Genomic DNA, 22,995 nt, shown 5'->3' on the forward strand with positions numbered 1-22,995 from the left:
CTCAGCAACAGGGTCTAAGTCTTTGGTGGTAAGGACCAGCTCGAAGTTCATGATCTTGGCAGTTGAAGGTGCTGATGCAGGAGCAGACTAGAGGTTGACGGATGCAGGCTTCAACAGAGATTCTAATGAATGGTTGTCTCCAGCAACCCATTCCTTCCACTGGCGCCCTTTTATTCTGTTTTCTTCCCGCTATTTCTCATCAGAGACCAATCGGACTTCTCCCTGCTTGGTGCAATTTTCAGCTCTCCTTTCTCTTGCGCTCAGAGGCAGTGGCGAATCTGCCTCCTGGCTCTCGCCAATCTGCAGCTCTGGACTTTCCCGCCTTGCTGAATCATGCTCCACTTCAAATTTCCTGCCTTTATTATTACCAACGTTCAACTCCAACTCCCCCTCCTCCAAGTCAGAGTCAGACTCCATTCTGACACCAACAGATGATTACAACAACACAGCATCACCGTAGCACACAAACCAACTAAAGCCTTCCAAAACATCTTAAGTGAACCAACAGACCCAGCAGCCCAAGAAGAAAAGACAGGAGTCATCTACAACATACAATGTAAGAACTACAACAGCCACTACGTAGGACAGACAGGCAGAAGACTAACAGAGCACATCCACAAACACCAAGTAGTAGTCGGAAGTCCTGATGAAAACTCCTTACTCTCACAAAACATGGACAGACTCAACCATAGTTGCAACTGGGAAACTGAGCATCCTGGACCAAACCAAATCCAAAAATACTAGGAATTCCTGGAAGCTTGGCACTCAGACAAGTCAGCCATCAACAGGCACATAGAGGTAAGCAACGTTTACATACCATTCAGAAGAGACAATAAAAAAGAAGGAAACATAAAGACCAGAACACCTCCTCATCAGCAATCAACACCTAGATAAGCAAAGATTAACACCAGTATCAACCCCAGATGAACAATCAAGCAGTAAGCAACAGCCTAATCAAGGAACGACCAAGGAGAGAACAACACCCCCACCAACACTGTCAGGGCAAGCTACCATAGAGAGCAAACCCCACTCCCTTCTAGCACTGGTAATGTTGCCTAGTTGGGCAACGAAATGTCTGCAAGCAAACAACCAAGCTCAGAGAGAACCAAGGACTCCATTTTGTGAAATCCTCAAGATTCCTGCATGCTCCATTTTCTTCCCATTTCCTGCTGCAAGATGGTCAAAAGGTATACTTTCAGAGAATTGAAGTAGGCAGTTAAAAGTCAACCTGCTTTTGGAGTAAAATAATGCAAAAGCTTGGGATAGTGAGAGGATTAATATTAACATTCCACCCAGAGTTTTGGGAGAGATGGGCGGTGATAGAACTTTGAAAAACAAACAAACATTCAAAATGCCCCCATCTCTGAAGATCTCTTGGCTGCTTGTTTCTTGAGTGATGCAATCTGTGAGCTGCAAATGCAGTCTTCGAGCATTATGGAAGCTGCCCTGAAATTTGTCAGCTATTCTCCCTGTCTGGACTGCCAACACATGGAGATTGGCCAGGCACGTGATAGGCCACAATGCTGTATGCAGAGGCATTGGGGCTGGGAAACTCCTTTCTGTTTTCAGCATGTGAATCTGGCAAGGCAGAAACTGAGAAAGTCGGCAGGACTCCTGGCTGAATGCCTCCCACTTGCAACGCCTTGTAATGAGCTCCTCTAACAAGTTCCTTTTATTTCTATTTTATCACATTTTAAACTCGCCATTCAACTTCAGATAGTTTTTTATCCTACTACGGAGCCTCCCTTGCTTATTTATATTTGACTTATACCACTTATCTCTTGATATGGGGAAAAGGAGGAAGAGACAAAGGACTCCCTCGGCAACACAACCCTCTTCTACACTGCTGAAACTACAGAAGGTGGACAGATTTGTTACAAGTAAGCGAACCTCATCAGTAAACTATGATTCCCCAACTTACTTATTGAATAGAAAGGATCCTTTGGAGTGGGACTTACAGGCTGAGATAGAGAGTCAGCAATTGTTGGAGTTTTCTTCATCATTGATAGAAAATGCTTCTTCCCCAGAGGCTGTTGCTGTCTGCACAGCTGCTGAACAATTAAATAAGGAAGGACTCCTTGATCATAAAAGCTTGGAAGTCCAGAACTCGTTGGAATTTATAACCAGACACAGTCTATTGATGGCACAGACAGTTCTCTCAATCTTTGATTTACTGACTACGATCAAAACTCAAGTTGATTCTTTAAGAGACTCCCTGGTTGAATTTGGCATGAGTCTTGCAAATCAAACTGAGGCCTCTGATAAAGCTAAGGGCTTACACCTGCACCACTCCTCTCAGTCAGGCTGCGGAGGAACGGAAGTTTCAGCCTCTGAAGTTAACACTATATTAGGAGCTAAAAGGGAAGATAAGAAAATGACAAACATCTGTATAGAAATGGATGAAAAGGGTAAAAAACCTGTATTAGGTAAATGTTACTTACAACCCAATAAGATAGCCCTTCAAATACAAACTAATAGAATTAATGGAGGCAAATGGGAGTCGAAAAGAGCTATATTGCAATCATTAAGTCAGTTACTACGATGTGAGAAACGATTTGTGGATTTACAAAAGATAGACTGACTACCATCCAGAGGCAGCTTTAGACGGATTCTCTTGACTTTCGGTCTTTCTGTGATACAAAGTATGCTTCTACAAATGAAACCTTTTTTGAATACTTTCTCAGTATTCCCAATTCAAGTTCTTCATTCAGAGGAAGATAGTCCCCTTATAATTCAGCATAGTCAAGAGAGTGTTATAAATTTAACTCATAGTAGAAATACTCCTGCAGATAAATTCAAGGACACCTCATTAATGGAGACTATGCCAAGGAACAATAATAGTAAACATTCTCTCCACCCGATAACAACTCAGTTGCCCCCTGTTCCTTTAGAACGGAACTTAATTAACTTATCCAGTGCTCCACCAGATAATAGACAAGTTGATACACTTAAGAAATTAAATGACTTAAAAGGAGCTTTAATGGCAACTTGCCACACAGCGAACCCTCTATTAAATTTAACACCTCAAACAATGCAAGAAGAAAATCCTCACTTGGGACAACAATATGAATGCACTGAAAAGAGAGAGCAAACTAGCTGTAGGCAGAAAGCTGTCAATGAGAACCATGAACTACAAAATCCAGATGTAATATCTGAGATAGAGGAGCCTTTTGCTCTCACTACAAGTATTAATATCACACAGAAGCAAGTGGAAACAACTAAAGCAAAAATTATTACAGTGGCCCAAGTTCACGAGCAACCCTTAGAAATTTCCGACCTTGGCTCTTTAGAAGATGGGGATATGGATGGGACCCATTTGGATCATAAAGAGGGTTTGTCTAGATCAAGGGTATTAATGCATATGGCCTGACGGTACGCAGACCAGTGTAAGATAAATCCCCTGAAAATTATTTCGTGGAATATAGCCGGATGGTATCGTAACAAAGGCCTTAACCATTTAGATCATTTGTTAGACACGGATATCCTTTTGCTTCAGGAAACTTGGACAGCTGATGATCTTGTATTCAGTGGCTATTATTCGTACAAGTTGGAGGCAACCACTGGCAGATGGCCAGGGCGGATGAAAGGTGGACTGGAAATTCTTATTTCTACCGCTCTGAGAGTAGGCCATAAATCCATTCAGCCACTTAATCAAATAACTATGGCTATACTCTTAGATCTGGGAAATATTTCCTTATTAATTATTAATGTGTATTTCCCGCCAATACAAAGAAGAGCCGAAATAGAGGCAACGTGGTCAGATCTAGAGCAGTACATGGATAACCTCCTTTTGGAATATCCTAGTGCCTTGGTACTAGGGGGGGGGGGGATTTTAACGCCAGGCTAGGTCCTGATGACCAAACACTGTTCTCCAAATTTCAGCAGTGCCCGCCAACCCATGCTCCTAATTTACCTGATGCCACTCTTGTACGCCTCTTCAAAGATAAAAGATCTAACTATGCTGGGATTTGTCTGGCCAAGTTTGCAAACAAGTTTAATCTATACATACTAAATGGCTCCATGAAAAGTGATCTCCCAGGAGAATATACATTTATGGCTGGAACTAGGAAAAGTACTATTGATTATATGCTAGTCTCTATTAATTCATTACATTCAGTGGAGTCCTTTAAGGTGCTTCCGCATCTAGAAAATGACCATCTTCCTTTATGTCTACATTTGAAGACACCTACTAGTCAGCTGCGGCCAGAGACATATTTTACCCCTGTCGTTGTACCAGCAGGACAAGTAAGTTGTCATGCCAGATGGACCTTACAACTTGATCAAAGGGTGAGGAAGACATTGGCAGAGGATGATTTACAAACAATTCGATCATTGTTTATGTCTCCCAATACCTCACAAGACCCATTGATTTTGTATAAAAATTTAATACAAAAATTACAACCGGTATTGACTCGCATTACTAACCCTGACAGCAAAAGGGTTGTGACTCTCTCTAAGACATGGTTCAACAAAGAATGTGTTGAAGCTAAGAAAGCCCTCACTGCAGCTTATCACTTATATAAATCTGAGGCAGAGTCTTTTAACAACACAAATACAAAATCTCTTGAACACCTCCTTGCTAGCAAAAAACAGTATAAGAGACTGGTGGCTGATAAGAAGAAACAGGATATGAAAACCATGTGGAAACGTCTTATTGAAGCTGCCAAACTGAAGAACACCTCTCTTTTTTGGCAACTATTATCCAATCAGACTGTCAGATCATCTACTATTCTAGACTCTCACATTTCACCAGAGGTGTGGGAATACCATTTCCAGAAAATGTATGAGGATCCTAACAATGCGATGTTGACACAAATGAATGAAGGTCTAACCGAGTGGCCCTCAGTCTCGGTGGCTGAAATCAAATTTCTTATTGGACAACTTAGAAAAGGGAAGGGTCCAGGAATGGATTTTATTTCAGCGGAAGTATTAAAGAATAATGTTGAATGGTGGTCCCCAATTTTAGCATCACTTTTTACCTATATTGATAATTCAGGGAGAATCCCAGAGGATTGGGGCCTGGCTATTATAGTCCTGATTTTTAAAAAAGGGAAGATAAATGATCCTGCCAATTACTGACCTATTAGTCTACTGAATATAATTAGTAAGCTATATGCTAGACATTTGCAAGGAAAACTCAAAGACTGGCTGGACCAGAGAAATCTCATAGCAGACAAACAGGCTGGCTTTAGAGAGGGCAGAGGAACTATTGAACAATGCCTGATTCTTCAACACTTGATTGAAAAATATTGTTCCAACAAGATAACATCATTGTATGCTGCTTACATAGACTTAAAGGCAGCTTTTGATTCTATATCTAGGCCTAAGCTGTGGGAGAAGTTGGAAGCCGCCTCAATAGATAGCAGGCTTCTCTACCTAATACATGCCCTACACTCAGATACGGCCTTGAAGGTCAGGTGCAATAGATATGGGTCACTGTCCAAGCTGATTAAAGTACAAAAGGGGGTGAAACAGGGTTGCATTTTGGCTCCCCTACTTTTTAACTTTTACATTAATGATATGGTAAGATGCCTAAGTCACCCAGACTTTCATCCTCCTAAATTAGGGGACCCAAGTATTGCCCTGCTGCTGTATGCAGACGATGCAGTCATACTCTCCAGGACTCCTATAGGTCTCAAGAGAGCTTTGACATCCTTGGCCCAATATTGTATTAATAATCAGTTAGAAATAAATTAACAGAAAACAAAGATAATGACCTTCGCTAAAAGGCCGAAACTTCACTCCTGGCATATAATGGGCACAGAATAGAGCAAGTGACAAGCTTCAAATACCTAGGGGTAGTTGTGCATGCCACTGGATCTAGGAAACCTCACTTTGAGTATGCAGCTGATTCTGGACAAAAATCAGCCAATGCCATTTTAAAGTTTTTCCGAAGCAAAGGCAGGCACTATATTCCAGCAGCTGTTAAGCTCTTCCAGGTGAAGTCATTAGCCCAGCTCCTTTATGGGTCCTGCATTGGTGCTCTGACTTCAAGCATTACACCTCTGGAAAGAGTGCAGTCCAAATTTATTAGAGCAGTACTCCAAATGCCCAAATGTGTGACAAAAGCTCAACTTCGATTAGAAGTCAGCATGATAAAAGTCGAGGCAAGAGTGCGTCTAGCCGCCCTGAACCTTTGGCTAAAACTCAAGCATCCCCAAGGTTTAGCACCACTCATTTTTCAAGATTACTTCCAATCCTCTTGGTTAAAGGACATTGAATTTAGCCTCACAAAGCTAGGATTTTCTACAGATTGGATTACGAACAGGCAAAATTGACCCTGAAGCAAAGGATAAAGGATATAGAGAGACAAATGGACTTACAGAAGGCCCCTAATTTCCTATCTTCAGAGCATAATAAATATATTGTCAATACTGCTAACTACCTTTCTCAACTTGAAATTCCTAGCCAGTGGAAAGCTTTCTCCCTAGCTCGAAGCCATGCACTCCCTTCTGCAGTCTTGGAAGGCAGATACAAAAAAATCCCAATAGCTGCAAGGCGGTCCCCTTGTAACAATGGAGAGATAGAAACTACAGAACATGTGCTTCTCCGTTGTCCTTTTTATAAAGAGCTCAGGAGTAAACTAATATTACCTTTGATTAGTAAATGCCCTAGATGGAAAGATATAGATTGTATGCAAATGTTACTTATAGATGAATATCCAACTGTCATGGCGCAAGTAGCCAGATTCTGCGCAGCTGCTATGAAGATACGTCAGATTATGATTGGAAAAATGTAGTAATGTATCCCTTGTAATAACTTTGTGGTCTATATAACACATTTTATATATGATATTTTACTCTTTTTATCACTCCTTTTAATATTTTACATATATTTTTATAGATACTTATACCTGATAGAATATTAGTCATGATAATGCAAATTAATAAGATTGTTTTTAAACTTGATTAAGGGGCTCACTTACATTGTGATCCAAATGTATTTTAACACCTAATTGGAACTTGTAAACTCAAATTTAAAATTATTTTAATTTAGATGGCTCATATTTTATGGCTAATGGCTAACGTGCTTATTTTTATAGAATTGTATCTTGTACTGGTCAGTGACCATAATAAAATCAATTGAATTGAACTGAGAAAGTCAGCCATAGGTCAAGAGATTCTGCAAATCTATTCATTGCCTGTGTGAGGGGTACTCAGATCAAACCAGTCTGAAATTGCTTTAATTCTTGGTATCTAGGTAGAGGACACTCCTTTTTGGTTCATCAATATGAGTATGATGACATCATGACACAAAAACATACTGTATGTCATTTACATCCTTGGTGCAATGATGTTGTGATGCATTTGAGGCCATTTGCCCTGGCAAGGTCCTTAGACTTTGTACAAGGTGAATGTTGTCATGACTAGGGCTAATTGTATGTGTTATAAATTTTACTATGCTATCTTTTCCTTGTCTTGGGGTTCCTGTGAAATCTCTGGGGGTGGGGTTGGAATTCAAAGAGAAGGTTATTGGAGTGGTGCAGTGGTCTGGGTAAAAGCCTGACATTTGCACATGATCCTGCTGAAGGCTGATCCTTCTGAAGCAAAGAAATGGGCATTTTGCCTAAAACCCACTGCTTCCCAATGATGATGCTGGGGGAAAAACAACTATGAACATGGAATTACAGGGAAGATCAGGAGTGGCTGGAATCTGTTGGATAGCCTGCCTAGGACTGATTACAGTTCAAAACAAGGATACCTGTTTTCTCTGGAAGTGGCAATGCCTATGTTTGCTTAAGTATCAGCAATGTTAAGCAGGGTTGCATGTTGTGGAAAACATTATTTTCTCTAATAATGAAGACACAGGCAGGTAAAGATAAGGTTCCTTTGTTGAAAGAGAAATGGCCATTGATCTCTTTTGCAAGGGCAGATGCCAACATACACATTCAGGGGATTTGTATTAGCACTTGCATGTGTGCAATACAAAGAGTTGTTGGGGGTTTGTTTTTGTTTTATGCCTTTGAGTGGGTGTTGAATCCTGGCAACTGCCTGGACAAGTCCCTGCAGTTTTCTTGGCAAGATATCAGAAGTGGTCTGCCCTTGCCTGCTTCCTAGGGGTGGGAGAGTCACTAGCCCCAGGTCACCCAGCTGGCTTTGTGCCTCAGGTGGGACAAGAACTCACAGTCTCCCGGTTTCTAGCCTGGTGCCTTAACCACCCTTCAGCAAAGGATCGTTACCTTGTCGTGGTGCTGGAGCTTGAGCACCTCAATGATGTGATATGCCCAATTCAATGCCAAAATCCAGAGGTTAGCCAGAAGAGATAAGGAATTACTTTTAAACAAGCAATATGTGCAAGTGGAAGAAGACAATAGAATAGGAAGGACAAGAGACCTCTTCCAGAAAATTAGAAACATTGGAGGTAAATTCCAGGCAAAAATGGGTATGATCAAGAACAAAGATGGCAAGGACCTAACAGAAGAAGAGATCAAGAAAAGGTGGCAAGAATATACGGAAGACCTGTATAGGAAGGATAACAATATCGGGGATAGCTTTGATGGTGTGGTCAGTGAGCTAGAGCCAGACATCCTGAAGAGTGAGGTTGAATGGGCCTTAAGAAGCATTGCTAATAACAAGGCAGCAGGAGACGACGGCATCCCAGCTGAGCTGTTCAAAATCTTGCAAGATGATGCTGTCAAGGTAATGCATGCTATATGCCAGCAAATTTGGAAAACACAAGAATGGCCATCAGATTGGAAAAAATCAACTTATATCCCCATATCAAAAAAGGGAAACACTAAAGAATGTTCAAACTATCAAACAGTGGCACTCATTTCACATGCCAGTAAGGTAATGCTCAAGATCCTGCAAGGTAGACTTCAGCAATTCATGGAGCGAGAATTGCCAGATGTACAAGCTGGGTTTAGAAAAGGCAGAGGAACTAGGGACCAAATTGCCAATATCCGCTGGATAATGGAAAAAGCCAGGGAGTTTCAGAAAAAAATCTATTTCTGTTTTATTGACTATTCTCAAGCCTTTGACTGTGTGGACCATAACAAATTGTGGCAAGTTCTTAGCAGTATGGGGCTACCCAGTCATTTTGTATGCCTCCTGAAGAATCTGTATAACGACCAAGTAGCAACAGTAAGAACAGACCACGGAACAACGGACTGGTTTAAGATTGGGAAAGGAGTACGGCAGGGTTGTATCCTCTCACCCTACCTATTCAACCTGTACGCAGAACACATCATGAGGCATGCTGGGCTTGAGGAATCCAAGGCTGGAGTTAAAATTGCTGGAAGAAACATTAACTATCTCAGATATGCAGATGATACCACTTTGATGGCTGAAAGCGAAGAGGAACTGAGGAGCCTTATGATGAAGGTGAAAGAAGAAAGTGCAAAAGCTGGCTTGCAGCTAAACCTCAAAAAAACCAAGATTATGGCAACCCGCTTGATTGATAACTGGCAAATAGAGGGAGAAATCATAGAGGCAGTGAAAGACTTTGTATTTCTAGGTGCAAAGATTACTGCAGATGCTGACTGCAGTCAGGAAATCAGAAGATGCTTAATCCTTGGGAGAAGAGCAATGACAAAACTCAATAAAATAGTTAAGAGCAGAGACGTCACACTGACAACAAAGGCCCGCATAGTTAAAGCAATGGTGTTCCCTGTAGTAACATATGGCTGCGAGAGCTGGACCATAAGGAAGGCTGAGCGAAGGAAAATCGATGCTTTTGAACTGTGGTGTTGGAGGAAAATTCTGAGAGTGCCTTGGACTGCGAGAAGATCAAACCAGTCCATCCTCCAGGAAATAAAGCCAGACTGCTCACTTGAGGGAATGATATTAAAGGCAAAACTGAAATACTTTGGCCACATCATGAGAAGCCAGGACACCCTGGAGAAGATGCTGATGCTAGGGAGAGTGGAGGGCAAAAGGAAGAGGGGCCGACCAAGGGCAAGGTGGATGGATGATATTCTAGAGGTGACGGACTCGTCCTTGAGGTTGCTGGGGGTGTTGACGACCGACAGGAAGCTCTGGCGTGGGCTGGTCCATGAAGTCACGAAGAGTTGGAAGCGACTAAACGAATAAACAACAACAACCTTAACCACCACACGAAATTGGCTCCATACACAGGTTATTGTGTCACAATTTGATGACCACTATATACTTATGGCCATGTACGACTTTGCTAGGAAAATGGTATTTATTACCCAACAAATGGTTTGATGCCATTTAGGCCCCTATAATGTCATCATGTATGCACTTCCCTTTTCTTCCCAGCCACCCTGTTTAAAGTGATTTCCAGCTGTCACTGGAATTGTTGCAACTGTCATCTTTGCTGGACTTGTGAGAAGGTTAAAAAATTCTGGAATCAAATATGTCTTAATATTCAAAAGATTCTTAAAGTGGACTTAACAAAAGAAACTAGAACTGTTTCTCTTGGGACTGATGGAGAAACAGCTCGGGAAACAACATGGGACTTTGCTTTTACTGTATATATGATTACAGCAGCAAGACTTTTATATGCACAAAGATGGAAAGACTTACAAATCCCTACAGTGGAGGAATGGATGATTAAACTAATGGAACCAGCCCAATGGCTAAGCTAACAGCATTGATAAGAGAAAATACCGTGTCTGGATTTGTTTCTACTTGGCAACCACTTTTAGATTATTTGCTTGTGTCTGAAAAAGATGAAGCTTTGAGTTTGAGTTTTGATGATTAAATGGTTTGATTTGATAGAAATAATGTTACTAAGGTTTAACTAATGGTAAGAGATTATATTTATTTAAAATGCATTTATATTTATATAAATATCATATTGTATTGGAGAAGGTCGGAAGTCACTTTCTTTTTCTGCTTTCTAACTGATTCCGCACTTCTATAGTTTTTCTTTTTTCTTTAGTTCTGTACTCTGTCTTATCTATACTCTATATTTTGTATTTTAGCTATACTTTGAAAATCAATAAAGTTCTTTAAAAAAAAAAAAGAATTGTTGTCACTGGGGTGGAGGGAGATATAGTATGTATCTGTCTGCACTGGCTGCAAAGATTGCTAATTCACAGTGTAAGAAAAAAAAGGAAAATTAAAAAAAAGAAAAATGTGACCTGTATCAATCATGCAAATGAAAATAGGAAAGGTTATCCACAACAACACAAGTTAAGTTTGGGCATAATAACAAAGGAATGAGTAAATATTTTCATCAAAGATTTTACTGATATTTTACAAAAAAATTGCATGGTATTGACTACGTTGACATTGCTGGACTGTAATTCTAGAGACTAGTTGTTGAACTAAAATCAACCAAATTTTAGTTCAACCAGATGGTAATCTATATGTCTACGTCCATGTCTTCCATTGCCTGGTAGAACATTCCTGATCTCCTTTGCAAGGGCTGTTCCAACAACAATGGAGATAATATATGTAAAGTACACTTTTAAAAAAATGATTTTTTTAGCAGTATTATGAATCAAGGAAATTAGTCAAGCTGCATAGTATAGGAAATCTCAGAAACAGCTTAAAGCCACTTCTTGCTCTGGACGCCAACAGGTTGGAGATGGGAAGTTAATTGTAATCACAATTCTAAGAATAACAGTAGCTTTGAGTGATCCAAAGGGCACTTGTTCTGGATCTATCTCGTTTACTTTAAGTGAACTGTTCTAGAATGACCAAAAATTGAGTGTGCTAAGGGCCGCGTTTCATGCTTGTGCTGACACAGATGGATTTTAGTATTTCTTGGCTGTATTTATACTGTGTTTAATTTTTTTGTATTGTTTTAATTGTTTGACTGGGTTTTTTTTTAATGATTGTTAGCCACCCAGAGTCACTGGTTTGAGATGGGTGGCTATATAAATTGAATAAACAAACGAACAAACAAACCTCTGTCAAAAGGTACTAATCATGATGACTTTATCCAGCCTTCAGCTTCAGAGGTAAATTATTCTGAATACTGTTGATACTGATACTGAGTATGTACATAAACATGAAGGTACAATTGCGCTCATGCCCTGTTTGTGGACTTCTCAGAGGCACCTGATTGGCCAATATAGGAATGAGATAGTAAAGTCTCTTTAAATCAAGTCTGATTATGAGTAGGCACAAACATGTAGTTTTCTTGGCAACAGTGCAGAAGTGGTTGGCCATTGCTTTTTTCCAGTATGTTTTTTCCAGTTTCCTAGCCTAACCTCCAGCTCAAGAATTCCTCGGAAGTCTCCCATCTATGTGATAACCAGGCCTTATGCTGTCTAACTTTTGAGATCAGCCAAGGTCAGCTAGATGCTGCCTTCAGTTTAATCCAACTTTGTTCCTCTTTATGTTCTCATTCGTGGACAGCAATTTAGGGTTCAATTAGAACAGCTTTCCCCATTGTGGGGTTCTCCAGCTGTGCTAGGACTGCAACTCCCAGGCAGGATTCTGGGAGATGCAGGCCCAACACATCTGTTTGCCTGGAAGCTGAAGAAAACTTAACTAGCCCACTATGTTCTTCATCGTACATCTCTTTGCCATCTGCCTGGATCTTCTTTAGCAATTAAAGAACTATTGTTGTCAGCTGCATTCCTCAACACAATCTTATAAATAATTTTATCTATAATTATTAGAGGAATTAAGCGACCTGAATGAAAATCAGCAACTGTAATGTAATTATTTACTACAAATGAACATAAATGATGCCAATATATTAAACATTTGTTCCAACAGCTGTTGAAATTGATCATCATTAAAAGTGCCCTTGGGCCAAGCAACCCCTTGACAGATTTGTCAGTGTGCTCAGTTTTGCATCTTCAATTTCTCTTGTATGTGCCAAACCCTGGTTTTCTTTCTCCAGCTTATTGTTAGGCATTGGAGTTACTCATATTTATTCAAAAGTTCACTCCATCATTTAAAGATCAGTGGGCCTGAAGTACTTACACTGGAATAGCTGCATTCATTTTAGTGGCACTATTGCTGAACACCCAGTTAATTCACATGATTTTTTTTTTGTCTAATATGGACACAGCCCATCAAGCTACAGAGCTGTATTGTTTGACATGAGGGAAGGGAAAATGCAAGGGATATTGTGAGCATTAGGTAATCTCGAAGGGGAGGTAGTTAAAAAAGGTAAAGGTTTCCCTTGACGTAAAGTCCAGTCGTGTCTGACTCTAGGGGGCGGTGCTCATCTCCGTTTCTAAGCCTTGGAGCCGGCGTTTTCATAGACACTTCCGGGTCATGTGGCCAGCATGACGACTCGGAACGCCGTTACCTTCCCGCCAAAGTGGTACCTATTGATCTACTCACATTTGCATGTTTTCGAACTGCTAGGTGAGCAGGAGCTGGGACGAGCAACGGGAGCTCACCCCGCCGCGCAGTTTCGAACCGCCGACCTTCAGATCGGCAGCTCAGCGGTTTAACCCGCAGCGCCACCGCATCCCTAGGAGGTAGGGAGGTAGTTACCTGGCAGCATAAAAGAGATGAGATATAGAATACTGGAAGAAATACCTATGAGTGACCTTTTTAGCTTATGTATTTCATTATAATCACTTTAAAAATGTTTCTGAATTCATGGGGATTTGGGTCTTCACAAAATCTCATTCATAATTATGGTTCATAAAATAAAAGAAGTTTGAAACAGTAGTACTGTTCATACAACCAATGTTCACACTTCACGCGGAGCAGAATTTGGAAGCACGGGATCTAATTTTTCTTGTCTGCATAGTAAAGAGTGGCATGTTAACCTTTTGGAATAGCAAAGTGGTACTTTCCGTGCCTTCCTGGTTGCAAATATCTGAATCACTTCCTAAAGGTCCACAGTCATAGGCCAGCTCATGTTCTTTTGAGATGGTTACAACTTCAGCTTGGAGAAGTTTTGCTCTCCATTGGCAACTGTTACAGGAAGTGTCAGCAATATGGCCAGACCAACAGAAGCATTTAGAAAGAGGATGGTCATCCTATTTATGGACGTACATTCCGAAACAGCCTTTGGAATTGTTGTTGTTGAATGTATCTTGAAGGGGCTTTCAGTCCATCAATATGTAGCTTTATTCTGTAGATCATTTTCCTCAATAAATACATGGACAAGTATAGTGTTTCTTACTCATTTGTTTAACTGGGTTCTCTTTATCTGGTTTTAGGACTTGTGTGGAGAACAGATCATGTTTTAGGTCATATTCATGCAGAAATATTGAAAATTCAAAAGTGTTCACAGACTTTTAAGCACCTCTATATACATTTACAAAAATGAACAGTTCCAGTCAAAGCATTATCCTCCCTGATGGCAACTATGGCATCATCTGTCTTCCTAATTGGATAGGCTTTATCGCTTCCACTTGACCTTTTCACTGTGTGGCATTCAGTGGTTTTAGTGTCAGACAGGATGCTTCAATATTTGCCACTGATGAGTCAACGCAGAAAAAGAAACACTTTGGTCTGACTTACATTTTGACTCACATTAAAAAATCCATCAGCCTCACTGAAAACTGATGCAGTAGCATCACTGAGCACCAAATTCAATGAATGAGAAATGCATGGGGCAAAAAACTTCACAGATTTAACTTTTGGAATGGTATCTGTGCTCCTCTGTGCTTTCTTTTTGTGTTGGCACCATTATTATAGTCCTGACCTCTTTCAGCTTTTCAAGAAGCCCATTTGTCATAGCAGCTCCTATAGCATGCTCTCTGACAGTCACATTTTCTCTAGATTCTGTTGTTGTTACAAAAAGCACCATTAAAGCCATTTGTTTCATATGGCTGATTTACTGTAGGTGTGTATTCCAGTATGCTAGAGAAATAGTACAATCTTCTCTTGAAGCTGATCATCTGTGGTGGCCTTTAACCTTTGTCTTATCTCAAGCTCTTTCCACCTATGAAATGCTTTCTGGTGCTTTGTTGCCTCCATATGGCATGCCAGATTTCTAGCCACATTTTCCTTTGTCCTTGTAGAATCCAACGTGGCTTGAACATTAGACTTGAGGATGTTGTTTCTTTGCTACTTAACAATTAAGTTATCAGGAGTAATCTCTACAATATAAGAAAGAGGTATAATTTGTCCAATGGAGAAGCAGTATGTTTCAGTGTGAGAGGATTGCCCAACTTGTTTCAGCTCTTTGCCATAGACACTTCTTAAATTAAATTTGAAGAAGTCCGAACTTCAATGCAAGGTAACACCCCCACCCCCACAAGAGGTATTTGGGAAGTGACTCAAATGGCAGGTATTTTCTGTTGTGGCTCTTGTGCTTTGGAACTCACTAGGGAGATGTGTTCAGCTCCTACTTTTTGGCATTCCATAAAACATTGTTCCACCATGCATTTAGCCCTAATTAGTTTGCGGCGTGACCATTTAGGGTGGCTTGTTGTGATTTGTTTGAATTCTGTTCTTATGTCTTTATACCTTCCTTTGTTCTACACAGCCCAGAGTCTTGGGGCAGGTTACAAATACTGTAAAATAAATGATAGATAGAATAGACAGTTGATAGATAGATAGATAGATAGATAGATAGATAGATAGATAGATAGATAGATAGATAGATGGATGGATGGATGGATGGATGGACGGACGGACGGACGGACGGACAGACAGACAGACAGACAGACAGACAGACAGACAGACAGACAGACAGACAGACAGACAGGAATAATATGAAGGGTCCCCAACTGATGTGGGGTTTTTAGATAATTTATCCTATAGATGTAAGGAGACAATCTGTACACATTTTAATTGAATTTGTGTCCTCCAAGGAACACAGTATGATGCTCCAAGGAACACAGTATGATGCTACAGTTGAATGACTGCTGTAAACAGAATCCATTTTTGTGGACTGAAGATTGACAACAGGAGGGGATGATGAGCAATGAGAATACATCCCCTTCCATTCCCAAAGTCATGGTTGAAGCCAATGGCTCCTACTTGTATTTCCTTCCCTGTTTCTGAGAAGCAGACTGTCTGTTCTCCTTAACTGGGTTCAGGGAAACAGCAGGAAACTGAAAGCTCCTTGCAAAGCTGGAATTCGTCACTCCAGCTAGATGTGGAAAAAAGAAACTCCTCCTCCTTCTTCTCCCAGCATCTCCTGCTGTTTTCTATTATTCCTTCATCCCTCTCCTTTGCCTGCCTGTTGTATCTAATGTGTCCTCCTTTCTCTGTCACAGCACTCTACCATCTCTGTCTCTCTACAGCAGAGAGAAGGTATTTGCACTAGCAAAAAATACTATTTTCTATACTCAGGGTCCTCAATGTGCCTTGTGATAAGGACACCCTGGAGTCAGATGGCTATCTAGCCCCTGCTTGAACACATCCAATAAAGGAGAGCCCACCAACTCTCTGGGTAATTGGTTCTATGGTCACGCTCCTTTTATTATTAGGAAGTTTTAAAAAATCATTCAAAATCTGTCTTCTTGGATTTGACTCGATTATCCTGTATTCTGCCTTCTAGGGTGACAGTACATAGATCTTAATCTTCTTCTGAATAATATTTCTTCATGTATTTGAAGAGTTTGATGAAACTCTTCCTCAGTTTTCTTTTCTGAAGGCTAAGTATTCCAGTTCCTTCATTGTCTCTTCATAAGACTTAGTTTCTAGCTCCTGATCATCTTCCTTGCCCTTCTCTAAATCAGTTTCTCCAAATCATTCTTAAGGTTTGGAGTCAGAAATGGACACAGTGTTTGTACTGGGATCTGACCAATGCAGAATAAAGTGGAACTGTTAACTTCCCATGATTTGGAAGCTATATTTCTGTGCATTTCTGCAGCCACAATACACTGTTGGCTCATACTTGGTTCTCAACCACTATCCCAAGATCTTTTTTTACAAGTTTTGTTGTCTAGCCAGGTATCTCCCCATTTTATACCTCTGCATTTGAGTTCTATTTCTGAGTTTCATTTGTCTCTGTTAAACTTCATTCTATTCTTTTCGAACTATTCCTCAAACTTATTGAGACCATTTTCATTATTTTTCTTCTGCTTTCTAAACTATTAGCTATCCTACCCAGTTTTGTATCATCTGCCAATTTGTAAACATTCATTCCATGTTGCCAGTGCCCAGAACCTCATCTTGTGGCATCCTGCTTGTTTCCTCATCCAGTTTGATGAGGAACAGTGAATAAACATTTCTGAATACCATTTTCAAGGCAGCTATGTATCCACTAATTGTCATACCATTACACATGACAGCTAAACTCTTTGCTAATCAGAATAGATGTTAAATATTCAGAGAGAGAAAAGATTGTTTGTGCAGTCAGTAAACACTCTCTGGCAATAATGTCCATTGTAAATTCCTTTGGAGGCTGTATGACTTGTTCATTTTGCACTGGGGGAAAAACAGCTTTTTGAAAGGGGGAAGTGAATAACAGATTTTTTCAGAAGGCTTAATTCCTAATAAAGAGAGAAGAGAGATTTTAAAGATACTTTTTTTTTGTAGTTCAGTTTCCAAATCCCAATTCAGGGTGTCCTATCTATTTGAGGTGTAGATAGGATTTTTTAAATTATTAGTTTTACTTACAAATTTCTTATCTGGCATATAATTGTTGATTTTTTTACTGCTTTGAAGATTTAGGTAAAGTCAGAGAGTCTGGAGTTGTTCTGTTATTTTTTTCTTTTCCCCATTTGGTCTTCTTTTCTTGAGGGGTTGGATTAAATTCCAAGAGGCTCAGGATGTTATAACTACTTAATTATCCTTAGGGAACAGTAAAATAGTTCAAACTGACTAGCAAAGTAAAATAAAATATGAATATAATAAATCAAATGGAATAAAATGAGATGTGGAGCAAGTGAATTATTCTGTCAGCCCATCAGTACTATCTTCCAGATCCTGCTAATCAGAATATCATGAGGCGCTTTGCCAAATGCTTTCCTGAGATCAAAATATATATTTATCTACAGCATCCCCAATGTATTAAGGATGTTGCCCAATCAAAAATATACTTTTGTCTGGCAAGACTTGTTCTTGACAAACCCATCCATGACCTAGTAATTAAATTGTTTTCAAGCAGATCACTGATAGGTCTCTTTGTGATCTGCTCTATTTCCATGGAGTGTCCTTTTCCCCATTGTTGAAGACAGGTCAACACTTCTTTTCTTCCAGTTCTCTAGCACTCACCAGCTTGCCAACATTTCTCAAGTATAAAGATTCAGAGAGACCATCATCAAGTTCCCTCAGAATTCCAGGATACAGTCCATCTAGGTCTGGAGACTGAAATCCCGTCATATATTACCTTATGAATAGTGCTATACAGTTACAACTTATGTCTTTGTAAGCTCTATTCCTGTGCTTCATGCTCTACACTTTTGAATATTTAATACGTTTGGAGTTGAAGGCTGAATCTGGCCATTAACAGCTCACCAGAGACTGCATTTCAAAAACTAGGCAGACTGAGGTCAAGGAAGTAGGTACAAGCAGAAGAAAACTCAAATTAGGTTTATATAGTTGTGATAAAATTAAAATATAAGTGAATTAATATAATGCGGGAGCAACTTCGTGAGGAATTCTCGGGGATGTATTGCAGCCCTCAGGGTGACTGCACGAGACTACGAGGGCTTAAGCTTGGCATTCCTGGCATGGAATATCCATACAGTTTGTATGTACATAGAAGCTTGCACATCTTATATGAAAGATCTCTCAAAGTTTAAAAAAAACCCTGAAGTTTCTTATTTGAAATATTTACTCTGAGTAACATACTCTGAGCTAACAAGCATGATGACGGGGGTTACTAGAACTATTTTCTTCCTCTGCAGCTACGATCTAAAGGACAGATTCTCTAGACTAAACTCCTGTTATAGTGAAAGCCAGCTCAAGTCTCCCTCAAGCTCTGCTCACCTCTTGACTATGTGGTCACATGTAGTTTTCTTTGCAACAGTATAGTAGCTTTATTCAGGATTTTTTTTTCAAGTTCCCAGTCTAGCCCAGAACCCTGAGATTCTTGGTTGTCTTCCATCCAAATACAAATCTAGATTCGGCTCTGCTTAGCTTTTTAAAGATCAGGCAAGGTAAGCTAGGTGCTACCACTTGTAATAAGTGGTATTTTATAAAGTAAATATGGTACAGGAAGAGGAAGAAGAATCTGTGTCAATTTGAATAGAGAAGAGGAGGAGTTGACATGGAGACTATTAAAGACCTCAGTGTAATATAAATAACTATCATTATCTCTCAGGATCATGCTGCTGTTTTTATTCTGTCTATTCTTGCAGAAGTAAATTTATCTTCTGGATGGAAAGGAATTTAAAAGCATCAAATCTTATCTGATTCTCATCCTTACCAGTTTACACTATAAATTACTTACATTGTAGACTTCAGAGAAGGGTTGAAAGGAGATTAATAATTTATATCATTGTTTAAATAAGTACTAAGACATCCTTTGAAAATTATTTCAGAGCAACAAGTAAATGCAAGAGATTTTTAAAAGTTAAGTATATCAAAAGAATATCCCCCAAATTCCTAGGAATATAAGTTTTCAGGTCTCCTTTGGACATGTGCTTATTAATAATGGGGGGGGGGTGTTGAAAAAAAACTGTTTGAGCCAAACCCTTTGCACATCCTTCCAGATCATCAGAACCTGATATCAATATCTGTTAGCATTTCTGTAGAATAAACTAAAATCAATACTGGTGATTGGTGAAATGATTTTCTAGCAAAACCTCATTTGTTCTATGAGAAAGTCCACTCTCTGATTCCAAATTAATTACAAGGTACTGCAAAGGAGCAGGTTAGTAATTTGGAAGTCTTTTTCCTTAAGATCCTGGTTAGATTGTCCTTTTTCTATGAACGGCAGCAATTCAAGTTGATTGGAAAAGCCATTCTGTTTGAGTACCATCTTTTAAATGGCATTTACCTCAGATGTGCTGGGAAAGCATAGGACAGAGACTGTTTGAATATGTGAATTGCTAGAAATGGCTTCCAGGTGCAGATTGGTGGGTCCTGAACTGTAAAATGGTAGGATTTGCTGCTCAAGGTCTATATGCTATTATAGTGTAGGTATCCAAGTCCCTCCCAGAGATGTTGGGGACTAGATGTCCCAGAATTCCAAGCCAGTATCATCATGGTCATTTTAGATTGTCATATTCCTAACTCATCTGGAGGGCACTACGGATAAGGCTATTATAGCACAAATCATGCAACCTGTGTTTCCTACCTACCCCAACAATCAGGTTGAACAATGGTCCTATGGTACATACAGGCCCTGTATGCTGCTGTTATTGCAGGCTTTGACTTATAAATGATGGAAGAACTTGATCCCTGGAGAGGAGTTTGCATACCGGTGGCCACAATTTCCTCTCTGGCTACCCATATCTAGCTAATGATCCAAATCTGCTTTACAGCAGAGAAACATCGGTTTATTATAATATTGTTTGTTTGGCAACCATACTACAAGACTGGGGCGAAACAATCTCAGCGTGCTGTAGAAATTCTGCTTTAAAGTCTGCTTGGGAGTTAGCTGAAAAGCTAAACAAACAAGGTCTAAGTCTGGTACTGGGATGAAAAGAAGAAAGAGATTCATCTGAGAATTGGGAGTTGAATTTATTTGCCTCAAAAACACTCAGAACCAGGACTTGCTTACTATGTTAATTTAAAAGACTGAATTTAAAAACCTCAAAAAATATGTAATAGGATTACCAAAGAAAGTGGGGTACCCACATTCAATACAGGTGAGATCATTGCTCTTAAGAATTAACTTCAGGCTTCCTGAGAAGTTGATGGCCAATCATGCCATTTCTGGTAGGGTTCATGGCACCATACATCAGCACCATATGGGGTTTGTTTACTTTGTGATGCCACTAATCAAAACTATTGTTTACAGCCCTTACACAAAGGTATATGCTATTACTATTTATTGTATATTGCAGACTACTATTACTTCCATAATGATATTTATGTTCTTTTTTTCCTATTCCAGGGCTTGGTCCTTCATCTTCTGTCCAATTCCACCAAGCAACAGTGCATCTTAAAACGTACTGGACAATTCCACCAGTCATGCTACAGAGATAGGATGAAACTCCACAATCCTATATTTTCCTAACAAAATGTGATTCTTAAAAAACCAAATGGAAGCCCAAATGACCTCAAGCAAGAATTAGCTCACTTTACTGTTTCCTGGTCAAATAATTTATTGACACAACCTTCTGCCTGAGGGACTGCTGTGAAATTCAACCCAGAGAATTACAATTCCCATGATGCAATGTTGTCTCAGGAATCTGACTCATCATTGCTACATTTTGCATGAGTATAATAAAGATTGCATCTCTGTGTGCAACCATCTGCCAGTTCAATACGTAGTTGGCAAAGATATTATCTGTATGTACAAGAGCATTGAGGAAACATGGCCAATGATGTGAGCCCCCTCCTCTATCAACACTCTTGGTTGAGGGCTGGTTGTAAATCTCAACTGAAGCATTTTAATAGTAGTTCCAATGATGTTTTAATCACGATTCTGTATTTATCTATATTATTGTTAGAGACCTTGGACATCTTTTTGAGCAGGGAGGCAGGATACCAGTCTCAAAAGGAAGCAAAGCAATGAAGAGGTTATATGAATGTATTTTAGGAAAGGCTGTATCTCAGACAATAGATGGCAGTCTGTAAATGTTCAGCCTGAATTCTTGCAAGGTGTCCCAGGTCCCAAAAATGCATACTTCTTTTCTTCTGAAATCTGAGTCCCAAGTGTCTCTGTGTTTAAGTGGTCCAAGAGTTTTTGCTAAACTACATTAGCTGAACTGGATGGATGGATGGATGGATGGATGGATGGATGGATGGATTCAGTACCATTAAATCATTGTCTGGTCTTAGTAACCACACAGATAGATTCTCTCCAGGATCATCAGTCTTCAGTTTGGCTGTTTAGGTTTCTCTGAGGTGCATTCATTGCTGCTGTAATCAAGTCCATCCAGCTTGCTGCTTGTCTGAAAGGTAGGAACTGCTTATAGTTTTTACTCTGTTTTTTTCAGTAGAAGGTTGCACTCCACAGCTAACTCCTGCTTTGTTCTCTCTGAGTTCTTCCTTGCCATATATGGTGTTTGCTCTTTTTTCTCCAGTTCATTGATTAGGACCACATTTCACTACATAATGGACATCTGTATTCTTTTTCCTCCCTCAATTTTCAGTGCTTTAGATGGATGTCTCCTCTGTTCATCATACTGTCACGATTCCCATTTGAATGCTAGAAAAAGGTCACTGAGAAATGCTCACTCATAATCTAGCAAGTGAAAGAATATAGCCATTATATCTGACCATCCAATCTCTGATTGAGCAAAGGGAGCTATTGATTTATAGTGGTTTTGAAATGCTGCATTATATTTGCAATAGATATATACACAAGAGAGAGAGAGAGAGAGAGAATGAATGAATATTTTTGGAAGATATTCCTGTGATGTCAGCAATCCAATTGCAAATCTAGCTTTCCAACATTTTATTACCTACTCATAAAAAATTTCTTTATGCTGCAAATAAGACTTTGCAGCCAAGTTCTTGATTTATATAATTTCTTTTTCAAAATAAAAGAACATTCAGATGAGGGTAGTTTGGGGGCAGACCAGACTTTTGTACTATTGAATGAATCTCCAATGAATTCAGTTTCTACGGAAAAACTTACATTAGATTATAGTGATGTAGCAAATGAGATCACAACTGATAATGGGTGGCAACTCCTGAACTAAAAGGGGGACTCAGGAGGGCATTTCAGTTCCTGAACACCTCTGAAAACTGGACCCAGGTCATACAGAACTCTCCGATCACCATTCCTTGCCCATTTGGAAATTACAACTTATTGAAGGGGAACAAGGAAGTCTGGGACACTGTGGAGTTCAGACAAGGCCTGGTTATTACTGTCACCCTGTGAAGTATAGAAGAATGAACTTTGGAACCACGAGAAATGCAAAGCTTCCCAAACCCTCCAGCTCCCGACATGACGATCCTTTACTACTGGGAAGCACTCCAATTACAATTTTCAGGCTTCCTGGTGCTAACTGGATGCAATCATGCTTGCTTTTGACAGCATCAAGTAAGGCTGAAAATGATGAGTCCAGGGGTTGCTGTGATAAGACTGGAAAAAAGGAAGCAGCAGCAGAGGGAATTTGTCATGATGTAGAAAGGTGGCAGC

Source organism: Candoia aspera, chromosome 1 (genome assembly GCF_035149785.1).
Source record: "Candoia aspera isolate rCanAsp1 chromosome 1, rCanAsp1.hap2, whole genome shotgun sequence".
Classification (NCBI taxonomy): Eukaryota; Metazoa; Chordata; class Lepidosauria; order Squamata; family Boidae; genus Candoia; species Candoia aspera.